General features: G+C 36.6%; 1 protein-coding gene across 2 annotated transcripts in view; it reads left to right on the top strand.

The window, feature by feature from the left end:
* LOC134750035 (uncharacterized protein CG3556) overlaps positions 1–19,443 on the top strand; it is a 139,860-nt gene that overhangs the window by 39,975 nt on the left and 80,442 nt on the right. The gene's annotated exons all lie outside the window — the stretch shown is intronic.

Raw genomic sequence — 19,443 nt, 5'->3', positions numbered from 1 at the left:
TGCAATTAACCTCGAAAATTGTATGGAGACTAGGATTTTCAAAACTGTAGTTTTATACATTGAATTTTTACACATAATTTCAGGGTAATTGAAATTAAAGGTGAAAAACCCGCGCAATGGCTTTTTCTTCCGTCGCAATTATCGCAAGTCGCGCTATGCCTTTTGTCCCCTTCTAATTTCTTGCCTTTACGCCCCCTCTCAAATACAGAATGCACAATTGCAGCAATCTAATCTTCCTTTACATGTCAGGCACTAGATTTAATTAAGTCCTAAATAACTCGGTCTAACTGATATTAGTTTAGCAACTAAGTTCAGGAATGAAACGTTTCTCGGTTATTCGGCTAACCGTGACGTTTCAAAGTGATTTACAATTTAGTATCAAAGGACACTAAAAAGCAGTCAAGACCCATCTAATTTAGATTTATTAGTCTTATTAGGGTTCCATACCTCAAAACGAAAAAAACGGAACCCTTATAGGATCACTCGTGCGTCTGTCTGTCTGTCTGTCTGTCTGTCCGTCTGTCACAGCCTATTTTCTCTGAAACTACTGGAGTCTGGACCAATTAAGTTGAAATTTGGTATACATATGTAAGTTTGTGACCCAAAGATGGACATGTAACGTAAACAAATAAAATTTAAACATGGGGACCACTTTTGGGGGGTAAATGAAAAATGAAACTATATCGTGTTACATATCAAATAAAAGAGCGCGGGTGCGCGGGTCGTTTTTCCAGGCATTATGCCATCAATGATGTCATCCGCAGGGCTTTGGTGTCGGCCAATATTCCTTGCGTTTTGGAGCCTCCAGGGTTGTGCCGCACGGATGGCAAGAGGCCTGATGGTCTGACATTGGTTCCATGGCAGAGGGGACGATGCCTCTTGTGGGATGCAACGTGCGTGAGTACATTTGCGCCGTCCCACTTGAGTCTCACCGTCAGGTCTGCTGGTACTGCCGCGGAGTATGCCGCCAAAATGAAGCATGCCAAGTACTCTGCCCTGGAACTAACGTACGACTTTGTGCCGGTTGCAGTCGAGACTGCGGGACCTTGGGCTGTGGAGGCTAGGGACTTTGTGAGGGATTTGGGTCGGCGGCTGAGGGACAGGGGGTGCGACCCTCGGTCCGGATCGTACCTGGTCCAACAGATCTCGTTGGCCATTCAGCGCGGTAACGCTGCCAGCGTAATGGGGACATTTGAGCCAGGTGCGATTCGTGACGGTTATTTTATTTAAACAAAAAAAAAGTGACGAAGCCTGTTGCGGATATCATCATTGGTATTTTTGGGACGAAGCATGTTGCTGATTTGTATTTGTGGCTACCTGACGAAGCCTGCGTTGCGGATTTTTTACATGTAACTATTATTTTTTAAGATATTCTCAAATTCTGTATTTTATTTTTAATGTAGTGTGCAAGTTAAATAAATAAATATTTTTTTTTAATAAAAGAGCTCATTGTGAGAAACTCAAATATATATTTTTAATAATTTTAGGATAAACAGTTTAGAAGTTATTAAAGAAAATATACAAAAAATGACCATTCCCCCTTTATCTCCGAAACTACTGGGTCTAAAAATTTTTAAAAAAATACACAAAATAGTTATTCACCTATAGATAACAGGAAAACCTATTAGATATGTGTAGTCAAGCGTGAGTCGGACTTAATTACTTAGTTTTTGATCCGACCCCTACAGGTTTTTTAGACATTTCACATAAAAAATACATTCTTTAAATTGTACGGAATTCGGAACCCTTGGAACGCGAGTCCGACTCGCACTTGGCCGGTTTATTAATCTAATCTCAATGTAATCTCGCACCAAGGTATAAATCAGACTTTTTGGTGCTCCTTGTATGGACCAGGAGGTCAGAATTGAATTCATCAATGTAATTATCGAATCTGCTCGCAAAATTTCTACAGAATCGGTTGAAAAATGCGACCCGTAGGGAAGAACAGGCGGACAGCTGGACAAACAAATAAGAAAGCATTTTTATTTTTATCGGTCAATAAATAGCAAATTTCTCTATTTACGTAGTCTAAAACAAAGATAGGTACAATTGATTGAGTAAGATGCGTAAAATCTAAGACAATTTCGTGCTTCGAATTTGACAGGTAAAGAGATGGCACTGTACATTTTATGGTAACCATGAAGTTATACCCTAAACAGGAGCGAGCTGTCACTTTTTTTGCCATACTAAATTGAACCTTATCACCGAGCCAGAAAGGTGTTCGTACCAGACTAGAGAAAACGGTCCACATGAGATAGCAAAAGTGGGTCGCGGTTTCCCACTCGCACATGTTGCCAATGTTAAAAAAATACCATTTTGGTAGTATTTATATCAATAACTACTAAAATTAAATACCTACTTATATTATTTAAGTGCTATATTCAGAGTGCGGTTCTGATATCTTTTACGTAATTTGTAAATAGTTATAATGTCAATATTATTAACTGATTTAACCAAGCATGTGCACAACAAAAAATACATTAATTTTGTATAGTAGACATTGTAGTAACTTTGAATATTAATTGGTATCCCCAACTTGATAATGAAATTTTCAAAATACATGAATGGCGGCGCTCAAGATTTATTTGCGAAATAAAGTATAAAATGGGTAAAAGATGTTGTGTGAAAGGTTGCAGAAGTTAAAGTTTTGTTGATTGTGGTATATCTTTTCACAGGTAAGCCTCAACTATTAAAGTTTACGATAAAAATACAAGAAAACATTGTCAAACTCATTAGGGTGACTATGATGTCGGCACGATGTGAATCGGCCTTACAGAGTTCTTATTACCTCGTACTTACTTAATGTAAAAATAAGTTTACCTAAATAAGTATATCTTTATTTCGGCATGTTTAATTATTTGTTTGATAGATAGATAGATAGATAGATAGATAAATGATTTATTTGTGCACGTAATGAAAGCTATATAATTGCCAAAATTTAAATCCAAAATCCTTAAATATTACACACATTTATACATAATATTCTACCTATATATAGGTTGAACACACATTTCCGTCAGTACACAAAGGCGGCAAATAAAAAAAAATGGTGCAATTAACTACGATGACGCTTAAAGAATAGCTGAAGTGTGCAAAAGAGAAGCCATTACGTATATGAATATACCATGAGTGCGAAAGAGGCAGACTACAAATGAAAAAAACGTGACCATTTTAGGGTTCCGTACCCAAACGGTAAAAACGGGACCCTATCAATAAGACTCCGCTGTCCGTCTGTCAGTCTGTCTGTCATCAGTAACAGCTTTTATAACGACTAAACTAAATTAAGTAAGGTTTTGTGAAGCGTTTTACAGAGGAGAAAAGAACTATATCCATTCTCTCTGACTTCCTATGCATGAATGAAAAAAGATCTTGGCCAAACTATACATTCCAACTTATCCTAATATCCCACATACATATGACTTATGGTCACCCTAATTAGAAAGAGATGCAACCGCCCACTTTGACTTCTCATGTGGACACACTTTTTGGCCCGTGTACTCCATCCGGTTTATTAAAATCTAAATCCGTGATGGTAAATAACTGATTGTCAAAAGATCACGTTTGACAATTCAGTAACCGCAAAACATATGGCGCAGTACAGCGCCATCTGTATTGGATGTCAAACACGTTTTTAGGGTTCCGTACGCAAAGGGTAAAAACGGGACCCTATTACTAAGACTCCGCTGTCCGTCTGTCCGTCTGTCCGTCTATCCGTCTGTCTGTCTGTCACCAGGCTGTATCTCATGAACCGTGATAGCTAGACAGTTGAAATTTTCGCAGATGATGTATTTCTGTTGCCGCTATAACAACAAATACTAAAAAGTACGGAACCCTCGGTGCGCGAGTCCGACTCGCACTTGGCCGGTTTTTTTCTTAAACTTTACCTCTCTATTACCTATTACAATCAATTCTGGTCTAAAATTAATCTAGTAGCTTACCACGTTGCACGTTCATTACTGTTTAAGGTACCAGGAAAACAGAAGCTACGAGGATGCATTTCCTCGCATTGTTCCTGCTAATGCAGGCGCTGAATGTCGGAATTACCGCCGCTATACCTAACTGGCCCTACATTCCCCACGCTTAGCAAGCTTTCATCGCTGTGGGTCATTAAATGTACCTTAATGTGACCTTATATACAGTCTATTTCATTTTCAAGTTAAAATAATGTAAACAAACCAAACCATAGCTGCAGAATTATACTATAGTGGCTCTGTGAGCTGTACACCTCGCGAATCCTCATGGCTCCGCCATTTTGAATCAAATCCAAAAACTGAATGTATGATTTAAAAATGTAACATTTAAGTAATAAAAATTAAATTTTCTGAAATGTAATGGATGGTCAGAAATGGCACCTTTGACATGATATATAAATTGGAAACAGTAAAGAACACAACGGCGAAAGCTGGCGTGATACCGCTCTGGGCTATAACCGCGAAAATCGAAGTTCGTAAATTGCGGGCATCTTTCTCTGTCACTCTAACTACGCCTTCATTAAAGTAAAAGAAAAATATCCCCGCAATTTGCGAATTTCGGTTTTCGCGGTAGGCCCTCTGGACCGAGCAAAATGGCGTGCTCTCGGAGGCCAATACTCATTTTGGGTCATCGCGCTAGCCTAGTTAGTAATTCCAAAGATAGATATAACTCCGTAATAGATGGATACAGTCTAAGGAAAAAACGTGCCTCGAAAATCACGAAAATTTGATTCTCGATCAGAGGGCGCCACTAGTTTTGGCCTACACTCGTATAGAGGGCGTTGACGGTTTCGTTTGTTATTTATAATTTTAACGCATATCAGTGAAAGAACATGGGTCAAAATCATAAAAATAATTAATGCAAATAAAAAAAATCATTTATCCATATTTAAATACATTTTATCGTATTTTTATAAATATTTATTTTTAGTTTTAAAGTGTGTCGACAGATGGCAGTGAATTTACTGGGGTTACAAAATTTACTATGACAGTACCGCTCTAGTATAAGTTACTCTATGGTAATTCAATTCAATTTATTTACATCAGACATAATTAGTCCATAGAAATGTTAGTAACAAACAAAACTTATTTTCTACGTTAGCAACTTACAGACTACTTAAAATATGTTATATACACACCTCTTGACTCCATGTGAATGGAATTCCAGTGCCTCCAGACTGCAATAACCGGGCACTGTGACACCAGATTCAGGAGACTGTTGGTACTCTCCTGCACCAGGTTTGGTAGTAAGTAAGTAAGAACGCAACTATGCTCTAGGGTAATCTAATCAAATATCCTATTTATTCTGCGGGCACAGCATGGTTCCATTTTTATCGCCTGTCACTATGCCCGTTACTTTCGCACTTACATACTTGTTAGAACATGACAGGCATGGTGACAAGCGATAAAAATGCGACCGTGCTGCGCGCGCTGGTTTCCTTGAAGCGAATATTCGCCTGTGTTCATTACTACGGACAAAACAGACCGTTCCTTACACGCCACAAACCTAGCTCTATTTTTCGCTATATCGTATCTAACTAAATAGTGTATTCACAAAACCAGCCTTAATCCGTAGACTTAAGGTTTAAATTCTATAAGAAGTTCTGGGGACGTAGTAGTTTGTAGTAGATAGAGGAGTCGTTAAATTGCAGTAGTCTTGCCGGAGATAAGCTGTTGTTTATGTGGGTTAATGTATATAGAAGTCGGTAGTTCTATGTTGTACTTACGGGTATCTTCATAGGCGCCATTCATTTATTACGTAAGACGATTTTTACCAGTTTTTATCCCCCTCCCTTCCTTATGTAAGAAGAAATAAGAATAGGCTGACGCCCTCCCCCCCTATATTACGTAAGAATCTCAAGGAAAAAATGAGTACACGTTTGGTTTGTTTTAGTGTTTATTTTTCAAATAACTCATTTTTGGAATGTGTATATGTACCTACAAAGGTGCTGGAGCTGGTAGCTAGCCCGTTTAAGCTAACTCTGCACCGTGTTTGATAGCACAGTGTGGAAGTATTATTTTAAACGTCATAATTTCATAGAAATTTAAAATAAAAACGCATCTTTGTGATCTTACGTAAGAACTATGAAAACCCTCTCCCGACCCCTTATAAAAAAAAGATGTTCGACCCCCCTCCCCCTAAATCGTCTTACGTAATAAATGAATGGCGCCATGTTTCGAGATTATCAAGCTAAATTGTGTAGTGCTAATGCTACGACGGCTAGTATAGTTTGTAGCATATTGGATTCTGCAAGTAGCAAAATTTAGTAAGTTAATTACATCAATGTATCGTATGTAAAGTAAAGTGCAGAATCGCTTCTCTGTCGAGAAAAGTCAAATAAAAGGTTATAAGTAGTTATATACACCGTGTTTTTTTTTCGTTAATTTTAAGGGGAGATTCTTCAGGTTAAATAAAGTTAATTTCTCTAAGAAACTAGTGTTTTAACTCTTACGGTTTTTGAGATATTCAATAAATAAATTTAATTGCTAAACCTGTGTAAACAATTCTTTATTGCCTCCAAATTTTATTTATTTTTGAAGTTTCGTCAGTAAAGCAAGGAAAGTAAAGATAGCTATTCACTACAAGAAGGTTACTAAGGTGAGTTAGTCTGACAGTTCCGACATTACCTACTTTTCTTTCATTATGTGTCACACTAACTTTAACGTAACTCTAAAGGACCTCTTACGATGCAATATTCATTTATTTTGTATGAAAATGGAATAAAAGAGTTTTTTTCGAATTTCACAAAAAGCGATATACCAGGTAACTTCTATTAATGTACCAAGCAACGTGTCGAATTTAACGGAAATCAAAAAAAACACGGTGTATAAAAAAAACTTAAAATTACAATTAATTTAAATACAGACTATTCAAAAATAAAACTATACTAAAGAAGGCGGCAAGGTTCCGAAGATGCTAGCTGCGTTACCCCGCTGAATTGCCAGATTGATGCGTTGAGCGAGGTAACTGCCGGCTCTCCGGTCCCCACTTGTGTCCCTGAGTTTCTTCAATTGAAAGGTTTCCAAAGAGACAGAGCGCCAGGACCCCACGGACCCATGGTCTCGACGCCGAAAGGAACAAACCTGTATTCGGCACCGAGACCGCGGGGATTAAGTAGCTATAATCAGCTTAATTTACATAGCTATAGTTATTATATTTAGGTAGGTACATCATATGTTCCAAATGCTACTACATAACCCCCAGAGCGCGTAAGAGATACAACTGCCGCATCAGCGTCTAAAGCTTTGCACCGACGCCCCCATGAGTATCCGATTTATCTATTAACGAATCAGATACGCCTGGCTCCCAGCCAACAAGGATATTCACATAGCAGTGCTGAATACCAATTCAAGCGCGATTTCGAGTTTTGTACTCATAAGGGTGGGTATTAAAATTGTTCTAAACGGGAGGCCAATTCAATTTCAAACTTATATTTTGACAGTAAAATATGTCTCGCCAGCATCAATACATAGGTACGAGCGAAATGCACGCGCTCGTGATGACTAAATGACATCATTCAGTTATAATTTTAATGTCAAATATACGTTTAAATTTGTCTCCAGGATATTCGTGAATACGTATTAATTTAGTCGAATAATCGCTTGACATGTTTCGATCTTTTAAAGTCATTTTAAATTTCTCACAAGAGAAGATCAAATTTGTACTCCTTTTGTACGATTGTATTTTCTTTTGTGCAATAAAAATAATAAATAAATACATCCTTCAAAAAATTCTGTCTTTCACAGCAGAATGTTGCAAATGTTGTTGTGCAAATGTTGTTATTGCTGTCTTTTTTAGATTTAGTTAGCTAAGTATTTATGCTGATCGTTTAAATACCAGCTCTTTTTAGGGTTCCGTACCCAAAGGGTAAGAACGGGACCCTATTACTAAGACTGCACTGTCCGTCTGTCTGTCACCAGGCTGTATCTCATGAACCGTGATAGATAGACAGTTGAAATTTTCACAGATTATGTATTTCTGTTGCCGCTATAACAACAAATACTTAAAAGTACGGAACCCTCTGTGCGCTAGTCCGACTCGCACTTGGCCGGTTTTATTTTATGATGCTCTCACAACAGCAGTCAGCTATACGACTCGATATACGAGTATACTTTATCATTGTTAACATCATAGAGTAACTTATACTAGAGCGGTACTGTCATAGTAAATTTTGTAACCCCAGTAAATTCACTGCCATCTGTCGACACACTTTAAAACTAAAAATGAAGATTTATAAAAATACGATAAAATGTATTTAAATATGGATAAATGATTTTTTTATTTTCATTAATTATTTTTATATGATTTTGACCCATGTTCTTTCACTGATATGCGTTAAAATTGTTAAATAACAAACGAAACCGTCAACGCCATCTATACGACAGTAGGCCAAAGTAACGCCCTCTGAACGAGAATCAAATTTTCTTGATTTTCGAGGCACGTTTTTTCCTTAGACTGTATCCATCTATTACAGAGTTATATCTATCTTTGGTTAACATTGAGCTCTCGAAGCATACGTTTGTCATCACTCGCGAATACCGCCCAACTTATGCATTCATAGGGCGAATAACACGTACGCGGAAGCGGAATAACGTTATGAATTTTGCAATTGTTTCTGCTTTATTGTTACTACTGTGAGTAAATAGGCTTTTTGATATCTGTTAGTTATGATTTGTGAAAGGCCGTTTTTATTCCTTTGTGTATTTATTACAGCTAAAGCTTTATGTAACAGCGTACAACAGAATATGTTGTAGATTTTATACATATTAAAAAAAACCTTGCACATTTTTGAAGCGCGTAATTATTCCATGCATTTTGATAAATTTTATATTTTACGAGAAAACCAAGTTGATATTTTTCTACACCCGTATTTATGCAATATGCACAGGTACGTACGTACTAGAAACATTAAATATCTCATTCTTGTTATGCAATTCGACTAGAGTTAGACCAAGAAAAGTCTGCATCGATTTTAATACACGCAGTGCAAGTGTTATTTTAAACGTCAAACTTCTATGAAATTAATCGATAAGATAAGATAAGATAAGATAATTATTTATTTGCTTAAACATGGTAATTTTAAGTTCACATAATCATTATAAGCAGTATCACATGTTTAGCCAATGGCAGCATGCAAATATTGATCTTAAAATTAAGCTATATACATTATTTACATTAACAATAAACTATTTACATGACATTGATTTTCCATTTTAGCTATTATTTAAATTGAATATACATTCATTATTTTTAGGTATTATAATTGTCTTACAAAACTACACATATTTCATATAATTTTCAAATTTAATATTTATGGTCATTTATTTATTTATTAACATTATTCGTCCAGAAATTCTTTGATTGTGTAAAAACATTTATTTACTAGCCATTTCTTCAATTTTGTCATAAATAATGGGTCTTTCAATTTCCGCAGTTCTTCTGGTATCTTATTATATACCGTGATGCTCATGCCGTAACAGTTATTTCTAAATAAAGCGGTTGAGCATGTTGGCATTAGTAATTTGTTCTCGTCTCTTTGTCTAAGTCGTTGATTGCATTTTACTGTTGCATACGATGAGAACTCTTTTCGAACATAACATGCTAATTCTAAAATATACAGGCCAGTTAGTGTAAGCAAGTCTAGTTTTTGGAATAATGGTTTACAGGAGTCCCTAGGTCCGTAGCCACAAACTGCTCTTACACATTTTTTTTGTATAATAAAAGCTTTGGAAGAATCTGTTGAATTGCCCCATATTAGGATGCCATATTTTAAGACCGATGTTACATAACCATGATATGCGAGCAGTGCGGTCTTTTCTCCCGCGACTGACCTCATTTGTTTCAAAGCAAATACAATTTTTTCCAGTTTATTACATATAACTGTTATGTGCGCTTTCCAAGAACAGTGTTCATCTAATGTAATGCCCAGAAATTTTGTTTCGTCAACACGTTGTATTTCTTCGCATTGACATAATATCTTGAGGTCCAATTTATTTGCTTTGTAATTATGAAATTGAATATAACAAGTTTTTGAGACGTTGGTTTTTAAATTATTTTTACTTAACCACGTATCAATTGATGTTATGGTGTCATTTATTTTATCCTCATAAGAGTTTGTTTTGTCTTCGTCTGGTATAATAATAGCTATGTCGTCAGCAAAGAGTGACATAGGATAAGATGTATATTTAGGAAGATCGTTAATATAGATCAGGAATAAGAGGGGACCTAGCACGCTTCCTTGTGGGACACCACTTTTGTTCTGTCTATATGTTGACCGATAAACTGCGATTTCGTCGTTTTCATTGACGTTTTCTAATTCAACACACTGTATTCTGTTGTTTAGGTAACTCTCAATCCATTTTAGGGTATTGCCTCTTATTCCGTAGCATTCACATTTACGCAGTAGTATTGTATGGTTCACAAAGTCAAAGGCCTTGCACATGTCGAAAAACGTTGTTACAACTGTGATTTTTTTATCAATGTATTGAGTAATTTCCCGAATAAGAGAGAAGGCAGCATGTGCAGTTGACTTTTGCTTTTGGAAGCCATTTTGTTCTTTAGCAATAATATTGTATTTATTTAAGAATTGCGAAACCCTGTTCAGAAAGGCTTTTTCAAAGACCTTTGAGAGAATCGGGACCAAAGTTATAGGACGATAATTGGGTAGATGTTGTTTATCTCCCTTCTTATGTAGGGGTTTAACTATGGATTTTTTTAAACGTTCAGGAAATGCACCCTGTACAAAAGATAAGTTAATAAGGTGGGTTAAGACTGAAGCTAGCCCCTCGGCACATTCTTTTAATACTTTAGTCGCTATTTGATCATATCCCACGGAGTTGGTATTATTTAATGACTTAATTATTTTGATAATTTCGTCCTCTGTGCATGGCGCTAAGAACAAACTATTACTTATGCACCGGATTTTGGATACAATGTCTTTATTATTAAGGGTACTATTGTTTTGTAGATTAGTAGAGTCTATTAAAAAGTCATTGAATCTACTAGCTATCTGTAACGGATCACTCACTATAGCACCACGAATTTCTTCTATGAAATTATAACGTATAAATAACACTTGCACTGCGTGTGCTATCAAAATCGTTGCAGACTTTTCTTGATTTAACTCGTATCTATCATAAAAATATGTTCATAGATATGGGAGTCATTGATATATAAAGAACCTATGACGGAGTATAAGAACATATGATCAATTATGTATCATATATTGTTATAACACTGCCATAAGCTCTTCATATTCGCTTTTTAAAATGACTCCCATATCTCTGATCATATTTGTATAGTCTAATAGCGGCCTTATTTGTTATTTTTCGCACATATTTATGAAATTTTTCAATAAGGCGCTGACAAATTTCTACCAAGGAAACATACACTAGGAGGCGGTAAACACTTACATAGCGAATACGAACCGCGAAACGAACGGCTGTCATTCCCATCGCTCACCAAGGCCCGAAGTTGTCTTCTCATGAACCAGTATTTAAGGGCGTTCGCTAGCTGGCGCCGTTGCACGGAGCGGGTGAGCGGTTTAACGAAAAAAATAGTCTAACCCGTTCGTATAAATATACCGCAAATATTAGACTATAGAAATATGATCAGAGATATGGGAGTCATTTTAAAAAGCGAATATGAAGAGCTTATGGCAGTGTTATAACAATATAATAGATACATAATTGATCATATGTTCTTATACTCCGTCATAGGTTCTTTATATATCAATGACTCCCATATCTATGATCATATTTTTATGATAGATCCGAGTTAAATCAAGAAAAGTCTGCAACGATTTTAATAGCACACGCAGTGCAAGTGTTATTTATACGTTATAATTTCATAGAAGAATTTTTTTTAGGAACTGCGGGTCAAAAATTTTGTTTTGGCCTCTAGTATGTGTGTGCCAAACAGCTAACCTGTACATCGATTTGCGGTATTCCTTTGAAATTGGGGTCGAGCGGCTTCCGCTAATAGTATGACGCGCTGACCACGACATTGCGCGACTAACTTTAGACTAAGGCGACAAACATAGGTGGGAACGAAAGGTCCGATCACTGTGTCACGCTCCAACCTAGGTTGTCACCTTAGTCTAAGGCTTAGACTCTAAGCTAGTCGCGCAATATCGCTGGCGCGGACGCGTGAGACGGATTTTACCCACAATGGCAACCGCGTGCATGCGCCCGCTCAGCGGTCGCAACATGGTTCCACTTTTATCGCTTGTCACTATTCCCGTCACTTTCGCACTAACATACTTGTTAGAACGCGACAGGCGATAAAAATGCGACCATGCTACCCGGCTAGGGCACATAGGTAGTGGGCCGCTCAGTGCGCAAGCTAGTGGACGCCCTAAGTACTAACAAACCACCCACCAAACAAGTATTTAAATAGTATTTTTTTTACCTGACTACGACAAAGCAAAGGGAGGGTTATGATATTGGAACTAACAAATTGATTCACCCATTTACCGTATTCTTGCGCAAACAAATTCTAAATTCAAACTGATTTTAAATTTCTGTTGGTAGTCTTAGTCGGTTTAGCCAGCAGTTTTTGAAAAATCGCAGCGCTCTTTTTTAGATTAGAATACGGTTTCCAAAAAATATGTATAATACAATCTTGACGCCTTTGTCTAGTAAAGTCATTGATTCCAAACCTGATTAAACAACTTTCTTGCTATATAGCGTGCACCACGCCGCTTCGCTTCGCGTTCGCGAGTTGTTCGCTGACGCTGAGTAAGGCAGGCTACTGAACTCACCTTGAAGCTATTATGCGAGGTGGGGCGGAATATTCACTATGTTAGTGACAGGACAGGACAGGATGAATATAGGATTGTCCCTAAAGCTTCTGTGAACCTGGTAACCCTCTTAGGTTAGTGCAACGGGCTCACTGTTTGTACTGTGCACTGTCAGTGCGCAAACAGAACGTATCGGATGTACGGAACTGCATATTATGAATATTGTAAATCTAGAGGGAACGCCTAGACTACTGAATTTAGTGTTAACAATAAATATAAGCTGGGAACGGCGGATAAACATCTCTCGAGGTTTATATTAAAAGTCTTGTTTGTATTGTGATTCAATTTTTAACATAAAATACTTGGTATAAAAAATAAAAATAAATGATTTTATTTCAGGCAAGCACCCATATAAAACACAGAATTACCTATAAAATGAGACAATTGTAAAAAGTTAAAAGTAGAAATAACAGTTAAAAATCAATAATTATATATTTAAAATTACAATTAAAAATTAATTAAAATAAAATATTATTTGGTAAGTTTTATGTTATTTTAGCAATACATTTTAAATAATGTGTGTAAAATATAAAGTTACAACATTTTTGAACACGTTATTATTTCGCGGATTAGCAAAGCAATATTTTTGTTTTAGTTAATATGGGTTTCCGACGCCTGATTCTATTAATTATTTTTCTGTTGCTTTAATTTAGAACGTGCATTTGCAATTTTTCGTGTATGGGACGTGAATGTACAAATGATTTTGAGTAAAATGAGCCGAAGAAGTTAATATTTTGAAGTCGTGAATGAAATGTATTTTTTTTTAAATGCTCATATTAATGAAAAATTCAGGTAAAGGGACCAGTAGACCGCGGGCCAGGAACAGATTTCCATGACCAATCGCCTCCCGGGCGAAAACTCGTATAGTGGTTAGCGGCTATGTATAATGAACCCTCGTGAACGTCAGCTGCCGCTGCGTTGGTGGGTTGAGGAATGGCAGTAAATAAACTCTATAAAAAAAATTGTCATCGCCTCCCGTTTGATACTTTGTCAGATGAGAGGTTAGTTTAGATGATAATTTAGATAAATAAACAAAATCGTCAGCCGATTGTATCGCTGTGGAAAGACCGTCAGCTGGTCACATGAATATGTAAAAAAAAATCTTTTCAGTCATCGGCGTCATCGCCTCCCGTTAGATACTTTGTCAGATGATAGTTTAGATGCTATTGTTAATAAAACAAATCGTCAGCCTGTTGTATCGCGGTGGAAAGACTGTGTTACGCGTTTCGGTGGCTGCCATTCCTCAACCCACCAACGGAGCGGCAGCTGACGTTCACGAGGGTTCATCATACATAGCCGTTAACCGCTATACGAGTTTTCGCCCCGGAGGCGATGACTGACGAAATTTGCGCCTGGTTCGCGGTCTATAAAGAGCCTTAACCTTTTTTTATTGCAGGGGCTACGTTTTGCAAATAATTCCGTTTTTATGTTTCCTCTTTTGTAAGCAGAAGTTTTTTTATAACACGAATTTTCTACTAGGTATATTGGATGCAATTTTTCTTGTATTTGTTCGTTTCTAAATTAATAGTAAAACCGTTTTTACGGTTGGTATAACGGTGGATATAGTAATATACCAGGGCAACACTACTAATCAAACACCAGGCTCGCATAAAACCATAACAGCTACGAAATAGCTCGCGGTAATTTGATGGCAGGTTATTAAGCGATCGTCGTTGGGGGACAGCTTTTAACCAAATTACCGGGTAAGGTACTAGGCGTAGAGTACCCCATACAGACTCCACACTTAGGGTCGGTACAGACAGACTGCAATTTGTTTGCAACGACGGCCGGCAGTTCCCATACAAGCTGCAGTCGAGTATCGCCCCTTACCTGCGCTATTTTTAATGGCTTTGTAAAAGAAGAGGTTCGCAATTTGTCGGGATATTTGTTTTTAACCTTTTATGTATATATATTCCCAATTACTGATTAATTACTGCATTGATGAGGATTTTTTAAAGGGAAAAAATTCTCATTTGGTCTTATTACAATCACGTCAGGATATAATGAGAGAAATCTGTAGACCTTAAGCGAACTTTTCAAATATTATGGTCACCGAAGTATAGTGATTACGATAACTGATAAGTAGTTATTGGACTGTTTTGTCAAGTACATTCTTTTTCGTTAAAGATTCTACTTGCACCTTGAGCTACGCGATTCAGTTACATTCTAGATAATTTTAACTCAAATTCGCAAATTTTTACTCTTAAAACTATTTTTAATTAATATATTACTGTAGATCGTAAACGTGGACGCAAAAATGAGCGATCGCGAGGGACAATATTGATGATCGTGAGTTATCAACTACAATACATGTACCATCTGGTAGGTAAGCAATCTGTGGCAGCATGCTCGCAGGGTGATGTCGTATTAACCCTAATGGTCAGTCTTATGTAACCTAATTATGGGGCGAAGTAAATCTTCCTGGCTATCCTCTCTAACATTATAGGTGAGTCGGTTTATACGCTCACATACACAAACCTTATGTGTCCTTTCTCGTCTCAAGTACATGCATTTAATAATAACACATTTTTAGGGTTCCGTACCCAAAGCGTAAAAAGGGACCCTATTACTAAGACTCCGCTGTCCGTCCGTCTGTCACCAGGCTGTATCTCATGAACCGTAATACTAGACAGTTGAAATTTTCACAGATGATGAAAAGTGTTGCCGCTATAAAAGCAAATGCTGTGACGCAATTTCTTTAATATCTGCAAAGGTCACTTTAACAGTATAGACCTGCTGGAGCTCATACGGTTCAGAGTCCCAGCTCGATGCGGCTCGCGCTCTAATGCTTTGTTCTCGGTTTCCACCGCCTCTAGTAACGCCGGTTTGCGAGCCCCCTTGCGTCGTATTTGTAACACATACGATAAAGAATTTACTTCCATCGATATATTCAATGTCGCCAAGCCCAAATATCGTAATCAAATACTCAATATTCTCAACGGCCAACATAGTGTTCGTCAGTAATGTGTCGTCATAATTGCTATAGTATCGCTTATTTATTAGTATCGCTACTGTCATTGTACTTAATTGTACTTAATGTTACATATACTGATTTGATTGGATGTCAGTATGTCCAAGTTTTTGATAGTTTTCTTTTCTTTTCTCTTTCATTTTAATTGTAGTACCTAATTACAGTACACATACGCATGGTCTGGAACACTTGGTAAACTTGTATGTAAACATACCTTTTAGTTAAGTCCGTTTATTTTAAGTATGTTTTAGTGAGAGCGTTTAAGGAAGTAAGTGTCATCTCAATCATACCTATATATGTACCTAACAATGTTCCCTATTATCCTGTCGCATACCTCTGTTGTTTCTCCAATAAATAAAATAAATAAATAATACTAAAAACAGAATAAAATAAATATTTAAGCCCCTCCCATACAACAAACGTGATTATTTGCCACTTTTTGTGTAATGCTACGGAATTCTTCGTGCGCGAGTCCGACTCGCACTTGGCCGGTTTTTTAATGACATGACATTTTTCGGATAGAATTTATGCAGGGACACGCAACGCACACGCAGCACGATAACGTCATGAGTCATGAGGGTACGTGGAACCGTTTTTTAAACAACAGTTTTTGCCGCGAAATTATGTTAAGACTCCGCGGCAAGCTCAGCCGAATTTCACCTTCCCGTACAAACGGAGTTTCGTTCTCATTTTAAAACTACGTGTTGGATTGTAATGAAACTTTGCACATACAGTGACATGAGGTATATCTAGGTCGGTAACAAGTTTATATAGCTCCGGTTTATAAAACAAACGAAATAGAGCAAAAACAAAATTTCTATGAAAACCTTAAGTTCGCTGTATTTTTTTAACTATGGTATCTGAAGCTACATAAACTAATAACAGACAGATATACCTTATTCTAATTGTAAGTACAAAGTTTCAGAGCAAACTAGCTACCGTTTTAAAATGAGAGCGTAACTACGTTTGTATGAAGAACCGAGCTTGCCGGGGTCTTAAGATGGAAGTAGGTACACTCTTTTCTTAAAGGTTTGAAGGTCGTATCGGTCCGGAAATACCGCGAGCGACAATTGTTCATTCCACAGTTTAGCTGTGCGAGGCAGGAAGTTTCTAAAGAAACGCACAGTTTACGACTGCCAACCATTTAAGTGGTAAAGATGGAAATGTTGCCGCGTAGAGCGATGGCGGGAAGAACAAGGAAGGTATGCCTCGGAATTTTTATTAATTGTGTACCATCGAGAATGTATGTTATTGCGAGCCATAAGTCTTAATCAGAAGTATTACGCGCGACTCACCGCACTATTAATATTCATTGTATCGTGTGACGTCATTACTTTCCTGTCGGCGAGGCGATCATATTTTACAAATACTACGTACTGTTAAACATTTTGGGGAATGCTAAAAATATACCTATTTTTATCAGATTTTTTTTATTCAAAATGTAGTATCTAGTAAATTCAATTATCACATTCAGCATTTTACACCTGCCTATTTTCTGCTGCAAGTTTATTCATTATTAAATTATATGAATTATATACGAAGTATTTACTTCTAAAGTGAACTCTGTCATACTTTTTAATCCAATCTCGATACTTTACACTATTCGAGAGAACACTCAAAGGTAATCCGTACTCGTATCCTCTTGGGTTTTCAATTGTAAAATAAACGAATATCAAATTAACTAACTTATATTTACATAATTTCATATACATTGGCAAAAGCAATTGGAATAACTCAGCTGTGTTAAATTAAATTTGAATAATTAATTATGCTTACTTACCTACTTTATTCCCTACAGTCATTAATATGAACATTAAAAGTTTTACAAAACTAACGTAGGCGAATAACACGCGAACGCGAAGCGAAGCGATGCGGCGCGGGGTGAATCAATCCTTTGATACCTTTAGAAGTTTTTTTTTTGTTTATTTGTTTATATTTAACCAACTTACACTTACAGCAGGTTGCCAAACATGAAAGTTATAGGTCACAGTACAAAAATATAAAATTATTAATAACATATTTAAAAATAACATTTTGTTAAATTATTTGATAAACACATTACAAATATATAGGTAGGTGTCAATTTAATTTTTAATATACATTAATTTTAGTACACATTTCGACGTAGGTAATATACACAAGTGTCCTACGCGGACGATCTCGTTGCGAACGCGAACGCCGTGGGCCCGCCGCGCCTCGCCGCGCCGCTTCGCTTCGCGTTCGCGAGTTGTTTGCTAATTTAAGACGCAGCGTGACATTGTGCGAGAAATATAAGTATGCGCGTGCGATAAGGAGGCGTGTCAGTGTACAAAATTCCCCGTGTTCAACGTCCTTTCTTTACCAACAAGCTTATTGAATACCTAACTTATCCAAAAGCGGACGCTGCCAAAAAACTGACAAACTTTATGTCCATGTCCATATTACACTTATTATTTTCGCGATATCAAAGGACATCTGCTACTACGTGAAATATATTTAACGTGTCTTGGCAACTTGCCTTTTCGTAATAGGTTACTCTCCTAAAGGATGAAAATAATGTTTTAAATCAGCCATCAAATTAATTACCTACCTAGAGTTAAACCAAGAAAAGTGTGCAGAGATTTTAACAGCACACGCAGTGCAGGTGTTATTTTAAACGTTAAACTTCTATGAAATTATGACGTATAAATAACACTGGCACTGCGTGTGCTGTCAAAATCTCTGTAGACTTCTCTTGGTCTAACTTTACCTGTCTACCGTTTAACTGAGACGGTTGGTAAGAAAAGCTTTTATGGTCAGATACGGACTGGTTAAAGGGTTTGCTGCATAAAAGTGGTTTGTATTATGTAATGTAAAATTAATTAATAAATGTAAATGTAGATGTAAATTTGGTCAACTACTTAATTCATTATAAGTTTATAAAGTTATTAATTTCATTTACTTCTCTTAGTATAGATTTAAAAATATATATAATTCTGGAAGAGCGAGGTCTCCTGATACAAGTACTTCATACCTAATAGGAGGACTCGACCACTATGTATTTACCAACTGAGATTGAAACGAAATAAATGATTATCTTATCTTATCTTATGGTAAGTAAGTAAAAAACTTTAGTATCAAAACTCTAGTATCATTTAAACTAGTTTTAGTTTCAAAACTCTTTGACCTTTTACTAGAAAATCACTGTGCATCTCATTTATCAACCACCATGAAATAAGTGGCAACACTGGCTATAAGTAAGTATATACCTGAACCTGAAGCATTATTTTGCGCTTTCAATTATTTTTTAATCAGCAAAACTCATTAAAAGGTGGATTCGCTGTAATGACGCCTATCTTGTTGCATTTCTTATACTAAAATATTGCTCTACCGCCCGAGGGGATGAATGAATGAATGAATGATACCCAAAGGGGATACTAAAATCGTGTTGTTGCATAGAGAGTAGCTGTTTCGACTAATAAGGCATCTAGATACCTAATTTTCAGGCGCCATGTTGATAATTGTTTTGAAAACATGTCACTTGTGAGTGTGTCTCTTACGAAAATTTTAAAAATTGAAAATCGCTTAAGAGTTATACCGGTAGTTCCTTGAGAAAATTATCTTTTCCTTAAATTTACCTGTAACATATTCCGTAATTTTAGTCTATATATACCTATTAACGTCCCAACGAACGAACAAGTTAGTCTACCTTTCGCCACGTAATACATCTTTATTGTTTCAG

Source organism: Cydia strobilella, chromosome 19, assembly GCF_947568885.1.
Source record: "Cydia strobilella chromosome 19, ilCydStro3.1, whole genome shotgun sequence".
NCBI lineage: Eukaryota > Metazoa > Arthropoda > Insecta > Lepidoptera > Tortricidae > Cydia > Cydia strobilella.
Note: the sequence above shows the minus strand (reverse complement) of the source record. Positions and strands in the feature narration are given on the sequence as shown.